This window comes from Pipistrellus kuhlii, unplaced genomic scaffold (assembly GCF_014108245.1).
Source record: "Pipistrellus kuhlii isolate mPipKuh1 unplaced genomic scaffold, mPipKuh1.p scaffold_m20_p_5, whole genome shotgun sequence".
Classification (NCBI taxonomy): domain Eukaryota; kingdom Metazoa; phylum Chordata; class Mammalia; order Chiroptera; family Vespertilionidae; genus Pipistrellus; species Pipistrellus kuhlii.
The window spans coordinates 28,818,360-28,833,790 of record NW_023425551.1 but is presented as its reverse complement, the minus strand read 5'-3'; positions in this window follow the sequence as shown (position 1 = coordinate 28,833,790).

Here is a 15,431-nt window from a genome sequence, read left to right as displayed (position 1 = left end):
ATAGGGAATTTTTGAGTTTCCTTCGTCTTATATTTTTGTTGTTAATGAAAGCAGGAATGACCTGCTGGATAGATAAGTTCATCTGAAGGTCAGAAGAATCAGAGCAGAAGATAAACCCAAGATAATCTCCAGCTTGCAAACTCAATGTATTCTTTTTAAATTGTAATTTAATGCATCATTCCATCTGATTTTAGCACCTCAGTCATCATCCTTCTTGTGAATTCTTCTTTACTTCCACTCCAGTGCCTCCCTCTCTTGTCCTATCATGAATGTTATGAATGTTAAATACAGTCTCTCTCCCTCTCTCTCTCTCTCTCTCTCTCTCTCTCTCTCTCTCTCTCTCTCTCTCTTTCTCTCTCTCTCTGTCTCTCTCTAATCCCTCCCTCTCTCATCATTCCTGCATCTCTATGTCTCTTGCTCAGTGAGATTAGCTCTTCTGATTTATTGTTTGAGTAAAACAATTTCTCTATGACTTTATTCCTCAGGAAAGCATAAAGACATATGGTTTACTTCAGGCTTATGCACATGTGTCAAACACAAGGCCCGCGGGCCAAATCCGTCCCGCCAGGCCTTGCAATGTGGCCCGCACCGCGCTGTCATCACTGCACTCCGCTGCGTTTCCATCACAATGACAGTTTATGACTGTTCAGTAAACGATTCGGCCCGCGATTTAGGCTGGATTTTAGATTTTGGCCCCTTCTCTGATTGAGTTCGACACCCCTAGGGGATCTAGTGGTAAGATGCTCCCAAATGAATATATTTCTGTTTACTTCTCTCCACTGAATTTCAAAGCTATTTATCCAATATTTAACTGATCATTTGGATAAACTGGGCTTCTCCCTTTAGACCTCTAGTTGCAGCTCAAACCAGCAGGTCCAAAACACTCTCATTCTATCATTATCTGTTGGGGAAAAAAGTATAAAGAATGCTAATAAAAATATCTGACTCTAAACAGTACTTCTTAAATGGTACATTTTCCATATAAGACTTTCAGTGATCTACAATGGAACAATCATGTGAATGGTCAGGACATTAGTAGGATAAGGAGTATAGGGAAGCAAGAATTCTGTTTGGCACATTTTAAGATTGAGAAGACAATTTTATGGAGAGATATTATATAAACAGTTGGATGATTGTCAGATATTTATGGGAAAGGAGAGAGCTCAAAGTATACATTAGAGAATTACTGGCCTAATTGGTTTTGCTTTTGAAGTCATAGGATTTAATATTTTTACTTAGAGCACAAATGTGGTTAGAGAAACGTTTGAGGATTGAACCTGAGAACATGCCAAAACTTAGATATCAGGGAGAGGAGGAATATCCAGGAAAAGGTTCTAGGGAGAAGTGGCCAGTGAGGTGGAAGGAAAACCAACCAATCAAACAAACTAACAAACAAACAAAAATGTCCTGGAGGTGAAGTGAAAAAGTCTTAAGGAGGAGGAAGAGATCCATTATGTCAAGTGTGGATGATGGATCATATGAACGGAGGAATGAGAATTGACCTTGGGTTTTTCAACTGGAGGTCATTGATAACTTTGAAAAGATAAGTTTAGTGGGGTAAGTAGGTAGAAACAAGACTGGAGAATGTTCAAGGGATAATGGGGAGAGGATGAATCAGAGACAGCAAGAATAGAAAATTCTATCGGAGTTTCATCTAAAGGGGTTCAGAGAAATAAGTGGTAAGTGGGGGGGGGTGTGAATGTGATTAAGAGAGGGTTTTACTTTGTAGTTTTAAAAATCCAAATATAATTTAAATATCATGAATTGGGATTAATCTTAAAAAAAAAAAAAAAAAAAAGCAGCTCACTTGCCCAGATGGTGTGGCTCAGCGGTTCATTGACCTATGAACATGGAGATCAGGGTACCATTCTCAGTCAGGGCACATGGCCAGGTTGCAGGCTCAGTCCCCTGTTTGGGGTGCACAGGAAGCAGCCGATCAATGATTCTCTCTCATTATTGATGTTTCTATCTCTCTCCTTCTCCCTTCCTCTCTGAAATCAATAAAAATTTTAAAAAATACAGCTCACTGGATTTTGATAAAGGCACATAGTTATGTGATACATATTTCTATCAAGATATGGAATTATCCTATTACCCCAGAATGTCCCTTTGTGCCCATTCCAGTCAAGTACAATTATAATCCCACTCACCCTTATCAAACCCACATGAAACAATCATCATTCTAATTTCTATCACCATAAGATAGTTTTGTCTGATCCAGGAGTTAATATAAATGAAATCACATGCTACATCTTATTATATATCTAGCTTATTTCACTCAGCATAACATTTCTGAGATTCATCTATGTTGCTGTGTCAATAGATCATTTCTTTTTAATGATTGAGTAATTAATTGATGAATATGCCATATATTGTTTATTCACTCTCCTTTTCCTAAATCCTTCCATTGAAGTGAGCTTTTTCTGTAATCATAGGGAGCCTATTTCATTAGTCTAATAGCTCTTTTTGATGAACAGTTCAGTCTTATATGGAAATAAAATCCATCTATCTATAACTTCTAGCCACTTATCCAAGCTATAATACATGTCCTGGATCCTAATGGGGAAAAAAAAATTATTTTCCTCAAGTTTTCTCATTCTATATAAGCTTCCTCAGTTCTTCCAAATGTTTTTGATATGGTATGTGGCTTCTCAAATTACTTTGTTCTTGCTACTGAGATTATGGTGATTTATGTCCCTTGAAATACTAAGTGCTAAGATAAACAAATAATTAAGTAATTTGAGTGTAGTTGGTTAATACAAAGACTGGAATGATCACCACTTATCTTACGTTGCATATTTTTAATGTAATCTATGTTCACATTAGATTTCTCTCAGCAATATAGTTTGTTTTTAAATGTTGAACTTTTTTTCAATTATGTTTGAATGCATATTTCTTTTTTCATGTCTCCCAAGTTGCAATTTTTAAGTTACTTTCTTCTAGCAAATGTAGACCTTTATAGTTACCTCTGTTAAACTTTATTTTATTAAATCTATCATATTGATCCAATAGGTTAAATTTTTTCAAGATCCTAATTATTTCACACGATATATTTCTTGTATCATTCAGTGTCATATCATCTTTGCATGTAATCAAAACACCATGAATATACTTATCAAAATAATTGATAAATTATTGTTTAGGCTAAATACTATAAAGATAAATCCTTTGATAGACTTAAATAATTTTCTCAAGATTCACTTCAATGCTTAATAAGCACACTTCATTTATAGTCTACAAATAATTTCAAATTCCCTTATTTATGCCATTATCTAGCTCACACACATCCCTTAATGAATATAATGAAAGATGATGCCCTTTTGCTAACCAGATTCATGATTTCTAAAGTGTTCCTCTGCTCTACCTCTCCAGCATCCTTCAAAACTAAGAAAGTAAGACTTTACTAGAACCATCACTTTTCTTTAAACAACAAGCTGACTTCTAGTGACCAATACTTCCTTCTGCCAAATGTCAAGAAATTATTTTAAAATGGTTTATTCTGGGTTGTTCCCAGGCAACATGATATATACTAGTAAACAGCATCATGTGGGCGGGGGGCGGAGAGAAAAGAAAAGGCTTTGCATAAAGACAGACCTGATTCAAATTCTGGCTATATGACTTTGAGCAAAATCATTTAGGTTTCTTCCACTCTAGAATTAGGATCATCATTTCTAACTCACAATGTTCCTTTCAGGATTAAGTAAGTAATAGTGGGATGCAGAGTGAGTGTTTGGGACATTTGTGTTGTTACCTGAGACATTTCACCCTCTTCAGACCATGATGGGGAGATGCATGAGATTTTTCAGCACTTAGTAATTGTATTTATTTGGAACACAAGACCTAACCCTTTTAAAAGCAATTTCTTGCATTCTATACTTTACCACTTTTAGTTATTTTGAACTTCAGTTTTCTCAAACTAATACTTGTTCTATGTTTTTTAAACTTATTTGTTTTTAATAAAACCATGTTTTCTTGTGATTATTTCTTTTTATATGTGCCATGAATCAAGTTTTAATAGTTTATTTTTTAGGATCTATTTCAAACAGTATAACATATACTGATTTTTTTTGTTTTATGGTAAAGAAAAAATGCAGAGTTCCTGCATCATTAGACACTAATATTACCACTTTAGCAACAAAAAAGTATTATTAACTAACTTTTTAAAAAAGCATTGGGTCCATACAAAATGGTCAGATCTTTTAGCATAAATTTATCTGGAATTATCTAGAATTGCATATCTCTTCCCTTTATGGATTCTACTTAATTTACATTCCATATAAAAGAAGTCAATAGAGCAAGTGGTGCCTTGGCTTCCATTCAGTGAGGTAAGCTTTTCAGGAATTTGGAAGGCTCTTCATCCTGCTAAGCACACCTTTTTGACACATTTCACAGTGAATTAAGTCACACAAAGAACACCATCTACTTCTCATGCAGATCACTATTTGGGTGAAATGCTCAGTGCAGCCCTGCTGCACAGCAGATACTTTTGTTTATTTGCATGAGGTTGTGTTTTTATAGTAATCTTACTACCAAATGCAAGGTGGGTTTTTCTACTTTAGTAGCAATACCTATTTCCTGATACTTGATAATTTGTTAAGATAAGGAAAGAAGGGAGTGTTCTGAAGACAAAACAGAGCCTTTAGAATTCAAGGAAATGTATATTCCTTCTTTGTAATTAGCAGTGTAATGACTCACCATTGTACAGATGTTACTGGCTTACCCTACACTTTGATGAATGGATCACCAAATATTAAATGTCATGATACGTTAAAAATTTTTTCCTGTTAGGTTTGCTGTGATAAGGCTTCTATTTAAATCAATTCACCCAATGAAATGTTGTGCGAGCTTATAAAAATCTTTTTAGTTTTCTATTGGATGATGCAAGCAATGGCTTTGTTGAAATCATGTGCTCCCCATATATTGCATGTGGTTCTCTTGTGTCCTTTGTGAATGATGCTCCAGTAGTCTAAATGCATTTGCATTAGGATTGGTTTTATGTGGGAAAAATTTCAGAAATAGGGAAACACATTAAATTTACTGAGGAAGCACTTGGAGATAAATTCTAGATTTTTAATAGCAAAATATTAAAACTATAAAAATAGATGTATTGATTACAAAGAAGAAAATACTATAATTAATTACATTAGATAAATTAGGTGTCTCCTGCACTAGGTCAATAGTTAGCAGGATAAAGAGTTTAATGTGAGCCTGGTTCAGATGCTATAGTCTATAACCATGTACCTTCCTGGGGGAAATTCAGGTGCTAAAATTCAAACCTTCTTTCAGATAAGAAAACCTTGCTTGATTTAACGAAGTGCAGTCTGTATCTACTCTCTTCAACAACCAGTGCCTACAGTGATGCTGCAGTGAGTCACACTTCATATTCTAGAGCAGAATTGACAATGGATCCAACTCTACTTGGTGTTGTGTCACTATGAGATGCAGATCAATTGATTGACAACTCTTTGAGCTAGCAATTAGCAGCATAATACTCAAAAGACTAGGAAAGCAAAGTGAGACCAGACTTTAATTAAAAGATGATTAAATTACTATATACTCCTGAGATAATTAATATAAGAGCTAGTGCTTGTTTATAATATAACTAAATGAGTGAAATTGTTAAAATGTGTGGCATGAAAATATGCCTACTCTTCTAGTTTTCACATCCTTTTTTATTTTACCTTAGTTATTTAAGAAAATTTAAATTATTCTACCTACGTACATAATATCAAAGCAAATGAAGAACATGAGTTAGGTAATGTGAAATGCATTTTTATTCATTTTCCTTTGTAAAATTATAGAAGACAATTACATTATGACCCAAAAAGATATATTTTCTTAATTACCTTTTTAACATCTGTAAGTGAAATATAATTTTTTCTCTTAAATTTTAGCTTTCAAATTAATGAAACTAGCTGTGCCCCATACTAATTTGATTTGACTAATGTTCTTTGGTATGTTTATTGGGTATTTCTAATTAGGTTTAGGAGAAAAACCACATGACTTTTCTTGAATACTTTATATGTCTTTGAGTGATTAATACTCAAAGACAGTGACTTTAAGTGCTCTTATTGAATTTATATTTAGCATAATTGCATTAATACATTATATGCAGTGATCTGTCTTGTGATAACAGCATATATTCTTCTTAATTTCAAGCAAAAATAGAAAATGTCATATTTTAGTTGTCACTTATATATCTCATAATATATTTATTACATATTTTAAGTTTTTACTTAAATATTCATTAATTATATTTAATGTTGCCTTTTAGCCAAATACTTTGAGTCAATCAGAGGAACTCTAGAGTCCCAAGGATAAAAGAATTATAGTTTATATTTATTGACCACTGACTGGATATAACACATTCCCAAGTACTTAACATGAATTGTCTTTTGGTTGCTGCTCTTTCTCTAGATAGCACTGAGTGGCTATCGGCACCCCAAGGGTGTCTGAGGACAAACATTCAAATACTGACACTCTCTGGGGTACATAAGGGCGTTAGTTCTTCAGTGGGGTATTAACTGGACGGGGGGTGGGGTGGGGAAGGGCACTAGTGATTATAGAAATGGGATAATGCCAAGTATGTGTACCCAAGATCTCTTACAAATCTCTGTGTCAATAATCATTTCATCTCTACATGTGCTAGTATACCCCCTCCCATTCTATACTGTCCAGCTTTTTGCTACTGTGCTCCTTGTTCAACAACCTGCATTTCTGAATGAGCTGGGCAGGATACAAACAGATTGGCTCAAATGTGGTAACTAGTATAAGGTACAGGAAACAGACAAGAAATCCATTGCTTAGTGGAAATTGCACAGAAGATGGATACCAATGGCACCTCTTGAGGAGGGTCTTAGACTCTGTAAGCAATTCTCTTGGTTGCACCCTTTTCATTGGCTTTAATGATAAAAGAAAATCCACTCTATGTCCTGCAAGATTGGGAATGCATAGCTCTAACAACTCCTTCTTTATTTTCATTTTTATATCTCCAGATTTTTTCAGAATTACGTGTGTGTGTGTGTGTGTGTGTGTGTGTGTGTGTGAGAGAGAGAGAGAGAGAGAGAGAGAGAGAGAGAGAGAGAGAGAGAGAGAGAGAGAGAGAAAGAGAGAGAGAGAAGTATGCCGATTATGGCAGGGTAGTTTATGTCTAAACTTCCTTTTAAAAGGTGAGGTTCTTGGTTCCTCTTGTACCCAACAAGAAGGCCCTAGTCATCAATTCCATGGCAAAAAAAAAAAGAAAAAAAAAAGAAAATCCCCACTTTCATGTATTAGTGTAAGGATGAATTTGCAAATTCAGAAAAAGGACTAGGGGGAGAGAGTTTACACGTTAGATTGAGTTAGATCACAATTGTCTTGAAAGCATTTCAGGATACTTATATACAGTAATCAAACTAAAGAACAGTATATTCTTTTATAATTAATTTAGATAGCTTCAATGTTAAACTCTAAAATATGGGTATTTTGTTCTTTTAGTGTTAATGGTGATATTCATAAGAGTTGTTTTTTTCTTGCTCCTTCTATAGACCTGGCTTTTCAATACAATGCTAGTTCTGAAAAGATAATGTGTCCTTCCACACAAACTGATATTTTTAAATATCATAGTTGTAGTTCAGATACACAAATAGCTTATTAAAGAACTATTAATGATCTTAGGATTTGTGTCTCCCAAAGTTATTTACAGTAACAAGACAATGTAGTATTTGGTAGGAGACCATCAAACTCATGGTGAGCATGATGAGTTACTATGGTGTTATTTTATGGGGACATTACACATTGAAATAAATTAGTTTGATCTCACTAGAAAGCAGAATCATGTGTGAGGATCTTATGCTTATTTGTGTTTAATCACATGGTCCAGGTAGTTTTTTGTTGTTGTTGTTTTTTTAAAAGGTGATTTCCTACTGATAACTAAAATTGGAATAATTTACCTGAAATTGCTTGTGTACAAATCATTTTTGTCAAGGTAGCTGTTTGGAAAGAACCAGAGGCTTTATTCATGAGGGGACTTAGGTTTTAAATAGAGAGAGCCTGCTCCTTTCCAGCAGATAGTGTCTTTTAGAATAGTTCCACGATTGGGTGCTTTGCATTGGCTGCCCAGCCTGTAGTGATGCCAGCTGGGACACGTAGCCCTGGCAGAATCCCATTTACAGTCTGAGAACATTTTGATGTGCCTTTTGGACTCAGGTCATTCAGAAATCATTTCTTAGTGAATCTGCCAGGTGGATTTATTTATTTGTGTGGTTTCTTTTCTTTCTTTCTTTCTTTTTTGTTTTGTTTTGTTCCAGCTTGTCTATAATTACTGTTAGTGGGGAACTATGAAATTCCAAGTTCAGTTCATTTTAAATTTCTAATCTCACAAAGCAAACAAATCGAATGTAAAATAATGTGGTATGTGAAAGGAATATAAAGATGCCAAGCTAATCACAATTCATTCCTTGTAGCTAAGACAGAACTATAATGAACTTGTGCTTAGAAAAATGGTATGTGAAATGTATAACTTATTAGTATTAGTAGTTAATTTTAAAATTCATCACTTTATTAAAAAATGCAAACATTAAAAGTGATATACTAGTGGAGGCTTTCAGTTTTTCTTCAAGTCCAAAGAAAGGGGAATCTTAATCTGGCAAAATTTTGGAGCACTTCATCACCTTTGCTAATGGATGGGCAGAGGGCACTTTCTATAGGAGAGTTTGAGCCTTTTTCTTGAAAGAAAGTGGCCCCTCCATCTCTCCATTTCCCTCTCTCTCTCTCTCTCTCTCTCTCTCTCTCTCTCTCTCTCTCTCTCTTTCCTTTATAAAATCTATTCTCTACTCTCTTTCCATGTAGGATAAATAGCATACTCTACATATGAAATTAAAAAAAATTTTAAATAGATATATTCTTTTTCTCTTTAATCTTTTAAAATATATTTTTTCAATTTTTTTTGCCATTGGTTTTAAATCCTTTATAAACTGATTGCCTTTATAGACATTTATAGTTACAAATGTTTCTTTTATAAACAATTGATGACACTAACACAACATTCTAACAAGAATTTCATGCCCCTGGCCTCTAGTATCTATAGCCAAGAATGCTCGAACAAATAAAAATATTTTGCTTCAGCTTAATGTCAACCTTCCTTTGATGGATGTTGTCCATCTCAATAGACAGCAAATGACAAAATCATTTATTCAATTATTCATTCATTTACATAACAAATATTTATTGAGTACCTACTATTTAATACTAGAAATTGTATTTAACTTTTGGAAATAAAACGATAACCAATATAAGCAATTGTTATAATATTTTGCAGTTTATAGTATCCTGAGGAAAAAGTAAACAGACTAGTGTGATAAATTGTGTATGTTATTTAGAAGATTACCAAATCAGAAAAGCACCTAGATCATGATTAGATTGTAAAGAGATCTCCTGAAATAGGTGGCATCAAACTGACCCCTTGAGAAAGGATGGAAAGCAGAAAAGTAAAGAACAGATTTGATAGCTTATACCATTGCAAGGTATAAATAACACATGCATGATCAGACTTGCATTTCCCAATTCTAATCTTAATTTAAGAGTGGGCAGTGAATAGGTGATGCTACCCTGTTTCCCCGAAAATAAGACAGTGTCTTATATTAATTTTTGCTCCCAAAGATGCGCTAGATCTTATTTTCAGGGGATGTCTTATTTTTCCATGCGCTATGTCTTATATTTGGAAGATGTCTTATTTTCGGAGAAACACAGTAGTAAAAATAGAAAAGGAGTCAGTGAGATTGGCCAGGAGGTTCTTTCAGTAGTCCATGAAAGGGGTGATAGTGACTGAGACAGGTCAGTGCCAATGAAAGGGGTGAGGAATTAGACAGGAAAGATATTTAAAGTTAGAGCTAGAGAATTTAGTACTAGATTAAGTGAGGGCTCTTAATTTAGATATTTAAAGTTAGAGCTAGAGAATTTAGTACTAGATTAAGTGAAAGAGGACTCTGAACTGTTGCTTTGGTTTCTAATGTAAAAAAACAATTTGGGATTGTATATTGTTTGAGAGAGGAAATGTCAGAGAATAAACTGAATATAGTCAGTATACTAAACCTCTTCTCTTTTTTTATCTTATTTTCTATTTCATTTGCTCTTGTCCCCTGCCTTCCCCTCACCTCCTCACCTCCTCCCTCCTCTTTCTCTATTCTATATCTCTCCCTGTCTTTAAAGACCTTGAATCTTTAAAATTTCCCAGCCCTTGAAGTCACTATCTTCCATGGTGCCAAAATTATTTTGACAAGGAAAAGTCACTTTAACTTCTGTACTTAGAGCTAATCCGTGGGTAAAAATAACAGCAGCCTATCACCTTGCCAAGTTATTTCAAATATCCTCAAGTGCTTAATCAAAAGAGACAGAATACTGATGTATTTAAGGGCATTTGCCAAGAGTATTTCTTGACCTTATTTAAAGATTGAAGATGCAAATAGGCAAATTATTCTGTGCAAAATAAAATAAAAGCAACCAAGGAAAAATGTATCTAAGAGAAGTGATTTGCTGCCAGGTCAATATAATTTTTATAGATTTTACCTTGAGTACTCAAAATTCAGAAAGAAGTTTTTTGTTTTTTTTTAATGGGGCTATGCAAATGGGAGAAATCCAACTTAAAACAATGTCAACAGTGAAAATGATTGAATTTACTTTCTTTTTTTGTCTAAGAAGACAGAGCTAAATCTTGTTTGAAGTGTGACATCATACTGAGACTTACATGGTGCTCCTGGTTTCCTCCTCTCCTCATCTCTTTTACATCTCAGCTCTGGTTTGTATTAAGTATTGGCTTCTTCTATCCTAATGCAGGTGGCTCTCTCCAGGATGGGACAAGGGGGTGATGGGGGTGGTTAACATTACTCACATAGTGTCCTCAGAGGCACGAGAGAGCCCTTTGCTTCCAGTGATATTTGCTTATAAAACTCTAAAATATTCTAATTTGTCTGGCTTGGTCCTGGTTCCAACACTATTTTGACCACAGTGGACAGGGGTATAGAGAACTGTGGTAGCTCACCAGGATTATCTGGTATGAAGTAGTTCTCCAAAAGAAAGGATAGGATGCTTGCTGTTACCCAATGTAGGAGACACAGAAAACTGGGCAAACTAAAACAACACATGTCCATTCCATTTCTGTTGAATGAACTTGAAAATTTGCTCTATTTTTCACTGTAAATTACCAGACTATTTAATCATGTCAAGTCTTTACCCTGGCAATTACAATGGAAATCTATGTGCCAAGACATTGTTAAAAAAATGAATTGTGCATTATTCATTTTTTACTTCTTTTAAGAAAGAGACAATGCATTTTGTTTTTTTTCAGCATTTTTTTTTCTCCCACAACTCACCTGCGCAATTATATTTTTTAATTTATTTTTATAATAGAGAATTTTGTTGGTTTCAAAGTAAATCCCCTTAAACATATAACAAATTTGTTGGTGGGCCTTTCATCCATGCTAACTCAGCCTCAAAACTGGAAAAATCCTGACTGCTCTTCAAAATAAAAGTTTGGTTATTCTGGGGAAAAAATTTTTCAACATTAATGTAAATAGAACTTTCCTACTTAGATACACACAGTGTCTTATGCTTTCTTTTTATGGCTTCACATTTATTTCCCAAAAAGAAATGATGCTAGCGGGTCATTAAACCCAAAACGCTCACATTCCGAGATTCATGATTGTATTTGGAGTTAGATTATATCTTATTGGATTATTCTAACTTTTCAAAAGATTATTGAATTTATTGGAGTGACTGGTTAATAAAATTATATAGGTTTAGGTGTACAATGCTATAATACATCATCTGTATGTTGTATTGTGTGTTTGCCAGCCCACGTCAAGTTCCCTTTTATCACCATTTATGCACCCCTTACCCTCTTCGACCTCCCCCATCTCCCTTTCTCTCTAGTAATCATAATACTGTTCTATCCTGACTTTTCCTGAACCTTTTATTTGACAAACGGGTCCTGTGCTTGTCCAATTAGCTAGACTATTGCACATCCCCTTGACAAACTCAAGGGAAGACTTTCATCACTATGGAAACAAGTCAATATAAACATCTTCACATTTTATTTATAGGCCAGCTAATGTAAAGTACACCGTGCACACTTAATATGATGTGAAATAAAACATAATAGATGCTTATATTTGATATTGGCTTCCTCTTTGCTAGACATTCAGTCTAAGAACATCAGAATCACTCTTCCATTTTTCCTCTTTTTTAATCACCACATTGTGTCAGCTGTTTAGTCCCATGTTAATACTTATGAAATGAAATGTTTATCATTAAGTCCTTTCCCTCATTTCCTGATTAGCTCTTTATTATTTGTTCTGCTGATTTATAATTGTCAACTTATTATCTTAATATTGCCAGTATCTCTTTTCTAAAATTTATTTACTTCAACCTAATATCAGAAATATCCTTTGAAAGAACAAATCTGTTCATTTTCCCATTTTTCTAAACCTTTGGGGCAGTCTCCTCTATCTAAATTTCTGAACTTCTTGGCTAAGGCCCTTTGAAATCAGAACCCAATATAGAATCAAATAGAGTTACATTAGAGCCATATATATATTACTATCTGTCTGTCTATCTATCTATCTATCTATCTATCTATCTATCTATCTATCTATCTATCATCTATCATCTATCTAGCTAGCTTAGATAGTGCCTACCACACGGCAATAGCTCCATATGTTTTAGTTATCATTATGGCAGTTTTTCACTTAAACACTGTTTTCTAATTATATATTTATACAATGTATCAGTCAAGATCCATTTAGAATACAGAAATTATATCAGCTATTTGATCAAAACACTGTAAGTTTGTTACTAGTTATATATTTGTAACCTAGGTAAAAAGAAAACTCCAAAGTATTACAGAGACAGCAACTACAGGAAACATCTGCTATTTAAGGCTAAGGAAAAAGTGGAACAGGTTGAAATTATTACAGCTTAGAAACTTGGAGGATAGCCTCTGTTAAACTAGTAGTATAACTCAGACATCTGGGAAAAGGGTGCTGCTTGGCTGGCATGAGGCTGGATTCTGAGAGTGTTGGAAAAACTGCAAACTGGATTAAAAATGCCACTATAAGGGTGAAGGATTAAAAATGCCACTGATGGGGTGAAGACACTTTGCTTGGTGACATGTAATTGAATCTTACACTGGGAGCTCATAGTTTAGCAACAGAAGCAAGCTCCTGCTTCCTCCTCCTGTAGCTCTCCCTGTTGGCAGAACATAACATTGGTGCTAGTTGGCTAAGTAGAAAATGTGTGTGCATGGTAAAGCCAAGAGATAAACACTCATTAATTGTCATAGTCTACCTCTTCAGCTACACATCATCTATGCCCACCCTTTCCATAAACTCTACTTTCACACACTGAAAACAACTCTATGTTTCTACCTAACAATATGCAAAAAAATGAAGATGTTCTCACCCTTTTCCTAAAATGAGAGGAGGCAGAGTCCTAAAGGTCATTATGTTTATCTTTGTGTTACATTCACTATTCCTCAAATGCAGTCACAGGCCTATTTAAATATTCTGTTGATTTACATGATATTAAACTGTAAAGTTAATGTTCAACAAAATTTGTATATAATAATGAGTTGTCTATGAACTTCACACATGTCAAAAAAGGAAATAGACGTAGCTTTGACAGTCATTATATCTGTAACTGGTCATACGGCCATGCTTGATAATTATAAGTTTCTTTTTCTGCGAGCCATTCCATGTTTTCTTTGCTTTCAGCTGGTCAGAGTCCACTCTCTGATGTGATAAACAAAAATTTCATTCCTGAAGAGCTTTAGTCTTCAAGTGAACCTGCCTTTTTGGTTGCTGTACTTTAATATTAATTTTTTATATTGGACAAGGGAGTGTTATAAGAAAACCTAGACAGAATTCTCAGATTTCAGACATGACTTGTTGCCATCACACAACACCAAGACATTTCCTGTGGTCCGTGCGATCAGTCACCCCAGTTAGCAGAGCAACTGCTCCTTTGCCTTTTGGTTCAGTGGCATGAGGAACCTAAATGACCATGTGGCAGCCTCATAATCCAACTCAATGAAATTACAGTTGTGTCTCCTATTGGCAGGAGTTCTCTCTTGGCAATCAAGCTTTCCAAACCAACAGTGCTCAACGTTTCAGGAAAGCAAACATTTGATAAATGGGTTATTAGTGTTTAGAGTGAGAGTAATCACTCTTCTACTTACTGAAACTTGTATTTGTTTATTCTGGGTATTGAAATATACAGATCACTTATTGGTCTTTTATGCACTGCATATTAAACAAAATCCAAATGGTGCTGTAACAAAGTAGGCCATTTCACCTTTCTAACAAGCCAGCTGCTTCTGAGCTGTGAAATGAGTTCCTTCATCAGAATCAATATTGTGTATATCACCAAGGTTTATGCCTTAGGTTTATGGATGGTGGTTCTGGCAGAAAAATTACAGACAAGGGAGGCATATCCATATCCAGAAAACTGTCTGAGTGAAGATAAATCTTTGCCCTCTTCATGATGGAAGAAGAGATACCATGTGATCAACTGATGACTGGCTGTTTCCCATCTCCTTTTGTGAATCATGCCATATAGGGGCTCAGTGTTGTTCTCTGCTGTTGCCAGGTAAGGCACTCAGCAATCACAGTAGCCACTGATTTCTAAAGGGTCTCATTCTGAGGGATGCAGCCTTCATCACAGAATTCTGGAATGGAAACCATATATTCAAATGAGCTAATAGGAGCATCATGTTGAATGACTTCAGATTTTAATTTTTTTTTGTTGTTGTTTTTTTGTCAGTTCTTAGGAGTCAATTATTGGGAGGAATTACTAGTCATTCTGGTAGGATCTGTAGCTGTGGGTTTATTGATTTTCTTCCAAGCCAGGACTTTAAGACCTACAAAAGAAAAAGGAACACATATGAGTATGAATATATGTAATTTGTATAGAACTGGATATATCTACCTATGTTCTATTAAATAATATATATCTATAGTATAATATATTTCTATTTATAAGGAATATTTTTGGCTAAGAGTACAGGCTAGTTTAGAGTATGTGTGTACACAAGGATAGGCCCTAGATATAGTAGATATTGGATTTTGGGAGAGCAATATGTACCAGAGCCTGCCTACTGATCAAAACAGGCTCCTGATATACTGCTAGGCACTATCAGGACTGTTTAGGTATCATTCTGTTAGAATATGATGAGCCCAAAGTTTAAAAGAAGCTCAACATTTGGAGAAGGCCAATAAATGACACTAAATAACAGATCCTGTAAAAATTACACAATGCATTTGTATTAAAGTGAATGAAACAATGAGCACATGTAATGTTTCTTTCCATGTTCAGTTAAGTCACAGATTCTTAAAGATTCATTTAACAAATATGCTTTATTATTTTTATCTTTAATTTTTTAATAAGTAGTTTATACATGA